Below are 13760 nucleotides of genomic sequence, written 5' to 3' on the forward strand. Positions count from 1 at the left end.
AAAGCATATTGATAATACTTAAATCCATAGGTCTTGTACACTATATTGCATACTCCCATATAATTAAGATATTTGCTTTTGCACACAAGCATACTGATAGTTCATATATTATCTATATAATATATATATGTTACATATTATATATCCAAATTACACACACACACACACACACACACACACACACATTCAATTCCTACTTATACATCAGTTAAAATACATATATATTTTCACAAAAAAAGCACATGCAAAACTGTTTATAACAACACTGATTATAATATCCCAGACTAGAAGCAATTCATATATTCAACTTTGTTAGAAAGGGTAAACATATTCTGGTATATGTATACGATGAAATATTATAGAGTAATGGGAATAAATGAGTTACAACCATCTATAGTAATGAAGATAAATGTCACACACATAATGTTGAGCCAAAATAGCCAGACTAAAAAAGCATATATTACTTTTCCATTTATATAGGATAGAAAAAAGTTTGAGAAGTCAAAATAGTGGTTAACATTGGTGGGGTGTGACCTGAAGGGGATACAAGGAGAACTTCTGAGGTGTTGATTTTGGTCTTTCTCTTCAACTCAGTGCTGGTTATGTCATTTTATTCATTTGTGAAAAATCAACAATGTGTACACTTGTGATTTGTGTACTTTTTGCTTTTATATTATATTTCAAATAAAACCTTTACTTAAACTATTTTTATTGACCCCATTTCTCCCTCCAGCTACTGATGTTGGAAAAGACACAGTAGAGAGGGAAAACCTGACCTGGTAAGTGAAAGAAAAACATGATTAGAGCCAGTTTCCTTGAATAGATGAGATGAGATGGAAAATAGTACACAAGAAGAGAATTTGGCCATTGCTAAGTTCATGGGTAGACAAACCATCCACTGTGTCTGGAAAAAGCTCCAGAGCATGGACACAGATGCAGGGAGGAAAGTGGATACTTGTCATAAGAGAATTCCAGTATCTGTATTGATTGCTTACATTTTCCACATGAAATCAGAATCATGATTAAATCAGATGAGAGTTAGTATGGGGAAAAGTGTTGGGAGTTAAAGAGAGTGAAGGTAAAATGTAACCATTTAGGAGAGTAGAAGATTAATTTACTGGGGAAATATTACCAAGAATGTTAGGTGCATATGATTTCAGTGTTCAATAAATTGAAGTGAGCCAGACAGTGTGTGTGTGTGTGTGTGTGTGTGTACATGTGCATGAACATGTGTGCATTGTGTGTATATTATTTTCCAATAATATTCAACTACACTGATATGTGGGCTAGAAAAATGGATTTAACCAGAATTATTGTTTAGCCTTGTAGATGAAACAGAGTGAGGAAAAGACAAAAGAACTGAGTATACGTACAGGTGAATGAATTTAATGATTAAACATAGAATTTAATCTACATAAAGTTATATATGAGGACATGAACAAAGGAAATGATAGTGAAATGTTACTAAGATCATAGATTATGGATACAAATGGCATTGAACACTTAAGGCTTGGGGTACAAAAAGCAGTGAGATCAAGGATAAGAGGTGATAAGAAATTAAAATTTAAAACATAGAGTGTTGGTACTTAACATTGGAATGATAAGGTCAAGTGTAATGCCATGGGAATAAGAAAGCAATAAAGATGACATCATAGGAGTGGAGGAAGAAAAAAAGGTGGAGACCAGAATATTGGTAAAATCATCTATGTTGATTATAATTTGATAAAATTGTATGTCTATGAAATAGAAATGATCATGAGTGATGAGATAAGCAGAGTCAGAAAAATAACAATGACCAGGGAGTTAAGTATTAAATGGTAAACTTTTAAAAAGATTCTAAGTGGACATATGCAATGGATCTGTGTGCTGACTTAGAATTTTGTATTTTATAGTGGTAAAGGGAGAAGCAACGATACGTATCTTAACTTACTTTTTACCTAATGTGGTCACTTGGCTTTGAAAGCTGAAATTTATTATAGTGTACTAAGGTTAAGTCCTTTTCTTTGGTTATGTTTATAATGGAAATTTCATTTCAATTGAATATGATAAGTTTATATAAATGCAGAGTCCATAGAACCAGGATTGCTTTGAAATGTATAGAATATGTTTTTAAATAAAAACAATGGTTGATTTAATTGTCTCCTACAATAGGAAGAATGTCAAGATAATGAGTAAAAAAATCAGATAAATATGTAGGAATAGAGTTTGCTTCTCTGATCTGACCACAACAATGGAAAATACCTTCACAATGTCCTTAAATATTTAGATATTTTCCTCAGCATATATGTGATTTTGGAGGCTTAGTTTTATGAGTTTTTGTGAAATAATTAAATATAATTAAATAGACTTAGTTGCTTTATCTGATCATAATATCCTTGTAAATATACATGTTCAAACAGTATTCCAACATTTTTACATATTATACTGAGATGTGCAAATTTATATAAAATGTAGACTCCACCAGAGCAGTTGAAATACAGTACTTATTTATTCCCAAGGTCTTTCATAAGAAACAATGAAAGACTTCTGTGCATGTTTAATGAATTAAAAACTACTTCAACTTTTTATAAAGTTCATTGAATCTCTTTCCATTTTAGTTATTGTTATGGTACAGAAGTCATTTCAAGCTTCTCTAGCGATCTAAAGAAATGCCTCCAGAATGCTGCAGGTTGATGAATAGCAAAATTGGACAATATAATTTTTGACTTTCATTTTAGTTTGTGCAGCCCCACTTTCATCTGTTTTACACATTGGGATTCCGCTTCAAGTTATGTTTGAAACAATAGTTTTTACTGATGAAAAGAATAATGATGACAAATACCGGATATACAGAAATGGGCACTAGATCCAATGATGTGTTTTATCTATATAACCATTCTACATAAAACACAAATAACTTATATTTAATAACTTATCTTTTTTGTTTCTTAACATTATGTGGCAAATGTCAAAAAGCAAAGATTTTAGTTTGCTGTTACCATACTAAAGGTTACCATAGAACCCAGAACTCTTTCTGATATATATTAACTGCTCCATAAATATTTGTTAAATAAATGGATAAGGAGACAGAAGGCTATGCAATTCTTAATCTTTCAATGTTTTCTTTGCTTCCTTTAGAAAAAAAATAGGGGAAAAACTGTGACCTCAGTTATGAGGAACAAATGAGATAATGTGTGATGAAATACTCCATAAACTGTGAGCACTCTCCCTTTTAAATAAAAATTATAAGAAATGATTATTGGATAAGATAATCTATTTTCATTAGCTCAGCATTCAAAGTCACAAAAATAATACACAAATAAAGTTTTTGGTGGTATCTTTTCCAGTAACCTCAATCATCTTGGTAATTTGAGGTGTGTGTGGGGATAATCCACAAAGAAATGAGACAAAAATCTTGCAGTAGACATTGTCAGATAAAGGTCCTATAGTTTTACAAGGGAAACAGAATGGCCCAGTATTAAGAAGACAAAAGCAAAAATGAAACCCAATTCTCTCTTGACCTCAACTATGATCTGGGATATATTGTTCCAACCAACTGGAGTAAATTTTAATAGCCCTAATATTACCATAGATAAAAGTGATTTTATAGAATACAATGGCACCCATAGAATGCTCTTTCTAGAGGAAAGCAGACTGTCAGACCATGATTATTTTAATAATTACATACTCTCTATCAGAATCTGTATTAGGCATTTTATATACATTATCTGATTTAGCTGTCATAACAGCTCTAAGAGTTTCAAATTATTTTTCTCATCAAGCCGCAAAGAAATGAATGGGTTTGTGCACTGACCCAAGCAAAAAGTAGAAGATTTGAAATTTCAATTTCACTTTCTCCAGCTCTAAATGTGTGTTCATTCCATTTCAAAAAATGAAGCCATACCCCAGTAAAGAGTAGGTGGAAATAATTTGGTGGAGCAATAAAAATGAGTTTTTAAAAACTGTACTACAAATAAAGCCCCTGTTACAAGGAAGCAACATTTTAGCACACAATGAGATGCTCAGAATACCACTAGAATTCAGATCAGTGAAAAACTAAGAAATACAGGGTCGAACAAATCATTTTATTTACAAAGTACTGAAAATGTATAACAGAATCCCAATCAATGTTTAAAATCATTGTCCATATCTGTCCAATACTCTGCTGATATTGACAGTTTACTTAAATATGTAGTTATTTTCCTATACTGTAGGTCAATCATATTGCCTCATACTTTCATAGCCTTCATATTTGATTTAAAAAAATGTCCTGACTTGCTGGATAAATACAATAAAGCCATAGTAGATTTATCCTCTTTTTTGTGTGAGAAACCACACAAAATTAACAAGCAAATTTAAATCCTAAATCTGTTATAATAAAAACAAAGACTGAGAAAAGCTACATAATTAAAAATGCATACTTTAAAAAGATAGTCCATATGAGATAAAATTCACCCTCAAAGTAAGTGCACAATTTCATGAAGCACCAGTAAAAATATTGACTTAGAGTGCAGGGATAGTGTCCTTATCCATATAAGTTAACTGTTGAGAAACCTGTGGAGACAGAATTAATTATAAGAAAAACTTTTCTGGGCCTGATTTAGTTCAGAGACAGACACAAAGAAATACAGAGTGCCATATGTGAAGGAAGCAGTCTGTCTCTGTGGACTCGATGAATTTTAAAGTCTAAGAAGCTACCACTTCCTCATCTATTATTGGAAAATATTGCAAATTACTAGTTTAGAAATCAGTAATTCATTCAATTATGAATAATTTAAAGAAGATGGCACAACATACAAAGATCAAAATAATCACGTAAGTTAGAAGCAATGCTTCTCGATAGATAAAAATCATTCAATGGGAATGTGTTGCCACACACCAGATAAAAACTGTAAATAAACTTTTCACTATTAATTCTGTATAGTATGTCCAATCAACCAGACCATTGACTGTACAGTGTCAATAATGATGATTGATCTCACTGTTCATGAGCAGTCATAGGGTGCTATTTTTCTCTAGAGTGTTTCATCTGAACATCTGATGCTTTCTTCTTGTATTAGCACCGAGAAATATACACACTGGGATTTTTGGACAGAACTTGAATGTAGATACCAGTTCATGTCTTAGAAGCAAAGTACCTAACTCTGAACTTCCCCCTCATTTTAAAGCTAGGAGAAAACCAGCTGTTTCACTTAGATGGCAATCATTTACATGATTATTGGGTGTTCTCTAGCAAATTTTTCACAGTGGGAGACTTTTTACAGATCAGAAATTCATCAGTGATAGAGGAAAAGATTGCAAAACAGTCTAGTTAAATGTTATTATGGGGAAATTGCACATTTTGTCTATTTAAACATTATTGCTTTGTTTTGGAGTGTAGGCTCAAATAAGCTTTAGAATATAAAATTTCCGAGAAGTCATTTTCTTTTAGAAACTAGCTAGGTTAAAAATAAACTTTTGTCAGCAGAAAAACTGTTTAGCTAACTGTTTGTAATCCTTAGCTGGAGAAGAGCAGAGGGAATCAAACTCCATCAATTGTGTGATAAATAGCCTGGGCTGTAGAACTTTCAAGCAGAGGGTAGTCATGTGAGAGAAGCATGCTCGCTAGACAGTATTTTTATCCTTTAAATTAAAGTCATGGGATTGTGGGGTAGAGAGGTTGAGGGAGAGGGCACAGTCATTCGATTTGAATTTTTGTTTTTGTTTTTGTTTGTGTTTCATTTTGATTCAGGCAGTGAATAAATTCAAAATATCTTCTCTTACCCAATCTGTATGGGTGTAAATACCTGAATTCTATAGAGATAAGTTCAGTTCAGCAGCTTAGCTAATTGAAAAACATTGACACCCAAATTGACCTGCTCATTTCGTACCTCTGAGGCCACAAGCCTCCTATCAGCAGGAGCATCTGGGGCAACTTATAGAACACATCAAGATGTGTCTCAGCATAAGTAGCTTTTGGAAAAATGGAAGGGTTTTAACCACGGATAGATAAACAGCAAATGGTAGCATATAAGAATGGTCCATGGTACTTCAAAGTACTCATGGTATTGTTTTTCTTTAGTACTTGTATTAAAATAGCATCTGATTTTAAATATTTTTAAAGAAATAACGTGCATATATGTATATACATGTATATGTATATTTAGTCTGTAATTTTGATTTTGATATATTTAGTTACTTGGAACTTAAATTTTGACATGTTTTCTAGATTTTAAGTCCTGTCTACTGAACATTTTGGTCATAGATATTGTCATTATTATTCGTTGACTAAAATTTCTTTAAGGGCTTCCATTGCAGTCAGTTTAGAATTCTGGAAAAAAAATGCACAGTAAAAGTTTGTATTCTGGATGAAACAGTAGTGATGATTGTCTTTTTAAATAGAAAAAAAGGATAGTGCAAGATGTAAGAAAAAAGAGAAGAGAGAAAATAAATGCAGCAGGGAGATGTAGAAAGACATCGAGATATAAAGAGGCAGAGAGGTTTCATTCTTAACACAGATACTGGGAATTTTATTCTCAGTATATTCTCCTCCACCCAGTGCAATACACTTTAACATTACATGTGTACTTATATATGTACATATGCAATATATATTGTGATTTATAATTCTTAACTTATCCTGTTCTACTTGTACTTAATATTAAACCACCTCATAAAATCTGAGCAGTTAACAACAGTACAGTCCCATTAAGTCTCTCATTCTTTTTTTGTTACGTATATGTATATTCTACATATATTCCTTCTAATATTCTATCTGGCATCATATTCCTTCAATCTGAAGAATTTCCTATGGCATTACCTTATATCATTACTTTTAGTACATTTTTTTCTGTCAATGAATGGTGTCATTTGTTTTCCTTATCTGAAGATACCTTTTTTCAAATAAGTGCTGTTTTGGTTGGATGTAAAATTCTGGAGAAGGATATATATTTTAATTTTAATATATATTTTTAGCACTTTAAAGATGTCTTTTTGCCTACATTTCTCTATGCTCAGAATATAATTATATTTTAACACTTTTAAGATGTCTTTTTGCCTACATTTCTGTGTGATCAGAAGTCAGCCATAAGTTTTATTTTTACTTTTGTTTTCCTACATATAAGGTGTTCTTTTCTGTGCTGCCTTCAAGATATACTTTGGCCTTGCAAAATTAGATTCTTATATGCTTATGTATGACTTTATTTTATTCAATTTGAGGTATGTTAAACCTCTAGAGTATCCATTAATGTATGTTAATACTGTTTATAAATTTCATGGTACTTATTTGGAATGTTTTTCTGTTCTATTCTCTATGTTTTTTCAATATTAAACTTGATTACATCTGTGTTTGAACACTTCTCATTGTCCCACAAATCACTGATTCTTTTTTCAATGTTTACAATATTTTCTATTTTTTTCATTCAATTAATTATTATTTTATTGATCTATCTTCAAGTTCACTGACCCTTTATCTGTTTCCATTAATTTGTTCTAGTTATGTCATTCATATATATATATATATATATATATATATATATATATATATATGTATATATATGTAGTTTTAGAATTTGTTTAATAGTTTCCATTCCCCCCTAAAGATCTCTATGTACTCATTATTTCTATGTTTTCCTTTAAATCATTAAGCATAGTTATAATGGTGGTCAAAAAATTCTTATTTGTCAATGTTAACCCCTACAGTCATCTCAAATTTTATTTTTACTGACTTTTTATTAACTTATAATGGGTCATATTTTCCTGCTTCTTTATATGTCAAGTATTTTGTGCTTGACATGGTGGTTTATACTTTGTAGGATATCTGGATTATGTTTACCTCCTCAAAGATTATCGATTTTTGTTTTGTCAAGAATCTTTAATAAGATTTGATTTTATACTTTGCTGTGGCCTATTTCTTTTCTTTTCCTTTTTTCCTTTTCTTTTTTCCATTTCTTCTTTCTCTCTCTCTCTCTCTCTCTGCTTTGTCTTCAATTAAGAACATTGTACTAACTTTGATAACATGGCCTTTTGAAACCTGAAGTGAGTGATCAGCTGCCTACCTAGATCTAATGCTCATTGTCAAGGCAAAATTTCCATCATTTTTCAATATGTCATGACCTCTAAAATCTCTGTTCTGATCTCAGGCCCCTAGCAGCTGCTCTTTATTAGACTTTATGGGAGTCTTACCCTATACATGTGCTGCCTCACCCTCAGACAAATAGCCCCAGGGAACCCCTCTGCATATTTCTGTGTCTACCTTCTATGTACCTCCCTACTCTCCAGTAACCCACTCCGCAAATTTTAGCAACCTCAGCAAACTTTGATTTTACCTTTTTAGTTCAGCAAGACTGTTATCTCATTAGGCTGTAATTCAGAACATACCCTCAAGCAGAAAGTTTGGGTGAACATAAGGTTCATAATATTTATTCTTCTCTCATGGATCACAGCTCTGTGATGCCTACTGCTCAATGCTTGAAAACAGATCCACATGTCTTGCCCATTTTCATATAGTTTATGTGATGAGGACAAATCTGATACCAATTATTCCACCATGGCTGGAAACCAAAGTCTACACTTCTCACATAACTTGACTTGCAATTGTCTTCCCAGTTAATTTGAATTACTGATCACCACTTACAAATGTAGGCATTTTCTTCACAGTTAAAAGCAATACTTCCGGTTGCTCAGATGTAATCTTGGAGTAATTCTTGATTCTTCTCTTTTATTCTTTTCATCTAACCCACTAGCAAATTCTAGTTTTATCTTCAATATATATTCATAATATTTAACCATGTTATGGATTAACAACCATCCAATATTTCCACAGTATTCCAGCCTCTTTTCTGTCCAGAATTACTACGATAGCTGTAAAGCTGGGTCCTTCCTTCTATCTTTGACCCTCTCAAGGTTGTCAATTTTCTTATACAGCATTTTTCTGCTTATTAGGAAAAGATGTCACCTATGATCAAAAACTTTCAATAGCTTTTCGTGTCTTACTTGCAGACAGTTCACAGGTTCTTGCAGCAGCCTGAGAAGATACAGAATTCCACTCCTTATTACCTTCATTTTCTATCACCCTTCCCTTTTTTTACTCTTCTTCTGTAATGCTGGCCTCTTTATCATACCCACAATGGGTGAAATTTATTCCTACCTCAGAGCTTCTGCACAGGGTCCCTCTGACGAGGACAGTTTTCTGCAAACATGTACATTGGCCTCTGACTAAATATCACTTTTTCAATGAGTATATCTCTGACCTCTTAATTTAAAGCAGTTTTTTTCTCCTCTTATCCCTAACCATAACCACACTTGGGAAATCACTATCCCCCTCTCACAATCTGTTAAATCAAGGGAACAAAATGATTTATACAGATCAACAAATAAATAACATTTACAGTAGATTTTTGTCACTGTTACCATATATATATATATATATATATATGTATATGTATGTATATGTATGTGTATATATATATATATATATGTACATATATGTATGTATATGTATATGTATATATATATATTTCTTTTTTGGTACAGAAAAAGCACTTTTGATTTTGGAGAATGACCTTTCCCATATTAGACATTGTCAATTCTGGGGCCATATCCTGTGTAATAGACTATTTAATAGTGTCTTTGAGTTAGTATACCATTAGAGCTACTTTAAAGCCCTCATTTTCTTATTTCCCTTGATTATGAAGTTATAGAATTAATTGTAATAACAAGAAACTCTGTAATCTTAAATTCTATTTTTATAGAAATACTTATTGCCTTTCCATTATGAAAGGACTCCTGTCTGTCCCATGTATAGGCTAAAGTAGGCTCCCTCTTAACATCTTGTTTTGATAAGGAGAGCCAAGTATCTAAAATATGTATCAATATTAATAATATGTAGACATGCAGAAGCATTAAATTAAGAATTTATTGAGTTCAAATATGAACTATGATTAAACATTGTGGACATTATAAATCTTAATGTAATTTATCTTCTAAATTTCTGGTTCATATACTGTAATTCCTCAAGGGCACATCTAATTCTAATCACAGTATCTGGCACATAGTGTGTTTGGCCTGCTAAAAATATATTGAGGTACCTACAGGAAGATTGCAAGGTCTGGGTTTGATTCTTAGGAGAAGGGATGATGATAGATTGAGGAAGTTAAGGGTATATTTGCCTATGGCATGGCTTAGATAAAAATGGTTCTAGAAGAATAGATTGCTGTTTGTTGAGAAATAAAATAAAACAAGAAGTGAATATTGTTTAATAGTGTTTTAATAATCAATAGATATAAAACGTACAGCACTATATAAGGACATTGAAAAATAGATTAACTTAACAACAACAGTTGTCAGCAATATATGATAGAAATGATACATCTAGTCATTTTATATTTTAGAGATATGATAATGGCCAGCTATTGCCATAGACTCCCTCAGTTCTTTAGGATGTGGTCCTGTCCAACTTGGCTTCTTGCTTCGTCAGGTCATGCACTCTGAGAAGGCATAGAGCTGGTCTCTAACAAGAAGGAAGTTATAATTTTAGTACTCTAATCATTGTAGTGACATCCCATTTTCTCTGCCATGGCCACAGGCCTCCCTCACACTGAGGAGCAGGGGCAAACACAAGAAATTGAAACCAAGGACATTGGCGGCCACCCTAAAGCCTGTCTGCCACAATTACTAACAGGGTTTTGTTGGTTTCTGGAATTATTTTTGTATTCCTTTTTTGTTATTCTCAATTATCTGAATTTTCTTAATATTTCTTAAATTAACTTGCATAGCCTTCATATTAAAATAGCATACTTAGCCTTTGTTGGATGTGAATATTTGGAAGGATCCTTCTATCAAAATTTGCTAAAACTCTAAGATATACCACATTTGCACTTTTTCTAAGATGCTGAGTCAAATTTGAAGTTTAATTATGGTATCTTTGTTCATCCTAATAGCCTATTTTCTTTTTCCCCTTTTTCCAAGTCTCTGTATACTTAATTATATTTTAATAGTAATATATGAAGGTCATAATTATCTTAATATATAAAACTTATTTTGCTATCTAATAATTCTGAATTGAGGACATAACTATATCTTCAAGTGTGTATGTGGTGTGTACATATACACACAGATAATTAGATTATGATAGATTGATCGATCTGTGTTAGTCTAGGTATTAAAACATAATGAAATTACTATGTTCGGAGTGCCTGGGTGGTTCAGTCAGTTAAGCGTCTGACTTTGGCTCGGGTCATGATATCACAGCTCATGAGTTCAAGCCCCATGTCCCGCTCTGTGCTGACAGTTCAGAGCCTGGAGCCTGCTTCAGATTCCGTCTCTTCACCCTCTGCCCCTCCCCCGCTCTCTCTCTCTCTTTCTCTCTCTCTCTCTCAAATGTAAATAAACATTAAAAAAGGTACTATGTTCAATAGTTATGTTTTCTTTAAAATTCCAAGTCATTTATAACTGTCATTTTCTCTTATAGATTCTTAGGACACAGCTGCTATATAATATTTTATTCTTTACAAACAGTAGTAATTTGCCTGGTTCTATAGCTTTCAGTTATAGAAACATCTGTCATATTTCTAAAAGGTTGCTGTGAAAGCTATGTGAGGTATCTAAACAAAATTCTGTATGCCTAGGTCTTAGAACTGGAGATACAGTTTCATATGCCAGAACATTCTCTTTGATTTTAATTTGCATATGAGTTCCAAAGGGCTCTTTTTTTACTATAACTGGATTTATAAATTTTGAGGGCAAGTGCTGTCATATCCCTAGGTTTCTGACTAATTTGTTGATAACTCCTTATGGTAACAGCAGAAACACTAGGACCTCCCTCTTGAATCTCTATCATGAATTATTCAAGAACTATAAGGAGGTGTACTCAATCTGACAGGGGTCATCAGTCCTACTCTGAGAACTAGGAAGAGACACAACAGGAAATCAGATTGGTTTCACTGATTTATCAGTCAGGATCCTCCTGAGAGTTGGCTCGTACAGTTTTACAGGCTGGCAAATCTGAAATTGGTAGGGTGGGCTACCAGGCTAGAAATTCAGACAAGAGTTTACGGTATAGTTTTGAGGCAGAATTCCTTCTTTTCCAGGAAACCTGTTTTTTGTCTCAAACCCTTTAGTTGATCGAATGAAACCGATCCCAATTATTAAGTCTGATCTTTACTTAAAGTCAACTGTTTGCAAATGTTAATCTTGTTGATACAACACCTTCACAGAGACATTTAGACTAGAATTTCACCGAAAAACTGGGCACCATAGCCTGACCAAATAGACATATAACATTTAACCATCACACTTCTGATATACAGTTTTGAAATTGGTTCTGTACATTGTGACAGACCCCGAGCGTTTTAGCGATGATATATCTAGTTTTAGTTCTCTGCCAGGGCTTATACTAGACCTCCAACATTGCAATACAATTCACAACAATTCTTTCCTTAAAATATAACCAGAGCGTTAGGATGGTGGGATTCATTTGCATTTCTAGTCACATAAATTGCCACAACCAGCCTTCTCACATGGCACTCATTCTATGTGAATTATCACCTTCTGCATATATATATACATGTATATATATATATATATATATATATACATATATATATACATATATATATATGTATATATATATATATATATATACACACATATATATATATATATATATATAATATGGAATTTTATTTCAAGAATCACTTTGTTCTTTGATCTCACTCATCTTTGATCAGGAAAACCCTTTATATATCATGACAAGTTTGCTAAACTTCAAATTAATTCCTTCAAAGAGGCAAGATAATTTCATCTCCTCTCCTTTCCATAGGTTGTTTTTGTTTGTATGTTTGTTTGTTTGTTTTTTCCCTTCACTACCTGGATCAATTCCCCTTTCTCTTATGCCACATCCTTTATTTATTTAACTCCTCATATGTCTCTCAACTGTTAGTTTGCTATGGAAGCTTTCCTGACCACCCAGGTTAAAGTAAATTCCACTCTATATGCCCATCATTTTATATTATGTAATTCTTTCGTTTTTCTTTTCTTGAGAGACACAGAGAAACAGAGCACAAGCGGGGGAGGGGCAGACAGAGAGGGAGACAGAATCAGGTTCCAGGCTCTGAGCTGTCAGAACAGAGCTCTATGTGGGGCTCAAACCCATGAACAGTGAGATCATGACCTGAGCTGAAGTCATATGTTTAACCAACTGAACTACCCAGGCACCCCTATATTATGTAATTCTTACCTAATCACACTAAGGAGTTTTTGTTTTGTTTTGTACTGTTTTATGGATGTTTTGTTTGTTGTTTTTTTTTTTTTTTTCTTTTAGGTAAAGATTTATTTGACCTGTCTTCCATGCCCAATACTATCCTTTGATTCAGGTAAGAGAGTTCTCTACAGTTGACCTAAGCTTTAGAGGGCTCCACTCTGGTCTTCCCATGTATGCCCTTTTTCCCATCAGTTGAAGACTCTGTGGGATCAAGGAGATTTGCTTCCAGTTTGCCATTTTCTTGTCCTCTGACCATACTCTAGGTACCTCGCGCTATAGAATATTCTGCTCAAATTGTCATAAGTTCTCTTCTCCTGAAGTTGAACCTCTAAATTCAGTGGCCAGAGGAAAGTGTGGGTGTGGGTAAAGCTTGAAAATGTGGTTTGGAACATCCACATATGCGTGGCAAAGAAACATTATGGTGTGGTAGAGAGGGAAGTTATGGAGAAGAAGTGGGTATGGGAACTTGTGTGTGGGAAGGTTGAGAGCTGGAGACTAAAGCCAGGGTCTGACTCAGCAGACAACTGCTATATTCTCAGCA

The 13760-nt window shown here is 33.1% G+C and overlaps 1 long non-coding RNA gene across 1 annotated transcript in view; it reads left to right on the forward strand.

Annotated features, from left to right (window-relative positions):
* LOC109246289 (uncharacterized) overlaps positions 1-13309 on the forward strand; it is a 388432-nt gene extending 375123 nt beyond the window's left edge. Inside the window, exon 4 of the long non-coding RNA XR_002071290.2 lies at positions 13280-13309. This is a non-coding gene — a long non-coding RNA (uncharacterized LOC109246289). The remainder of the gene's footprint in view (positions 1-13279) is intronic.
* The last annotated feature ends 451 nt before the right edge of the window (positions 13310-13760 follow it).

This window comes from Panthera pardus, unplaced genomic scaffold (assembly GCF_024362965.1).
Source record: "Panthera pardus isolate Hobbes unplaced genomic scaffold, ASM2436296v1 HiC_scaffold_11, whole genome shotgun sequence".
NCBI classification, from domain to species: domain Eukaryota; kingdom Metazoa; phylum Chordata; class Mammalia; order Carnivora; family Felidae; genus Panthera; species Panthera pardus.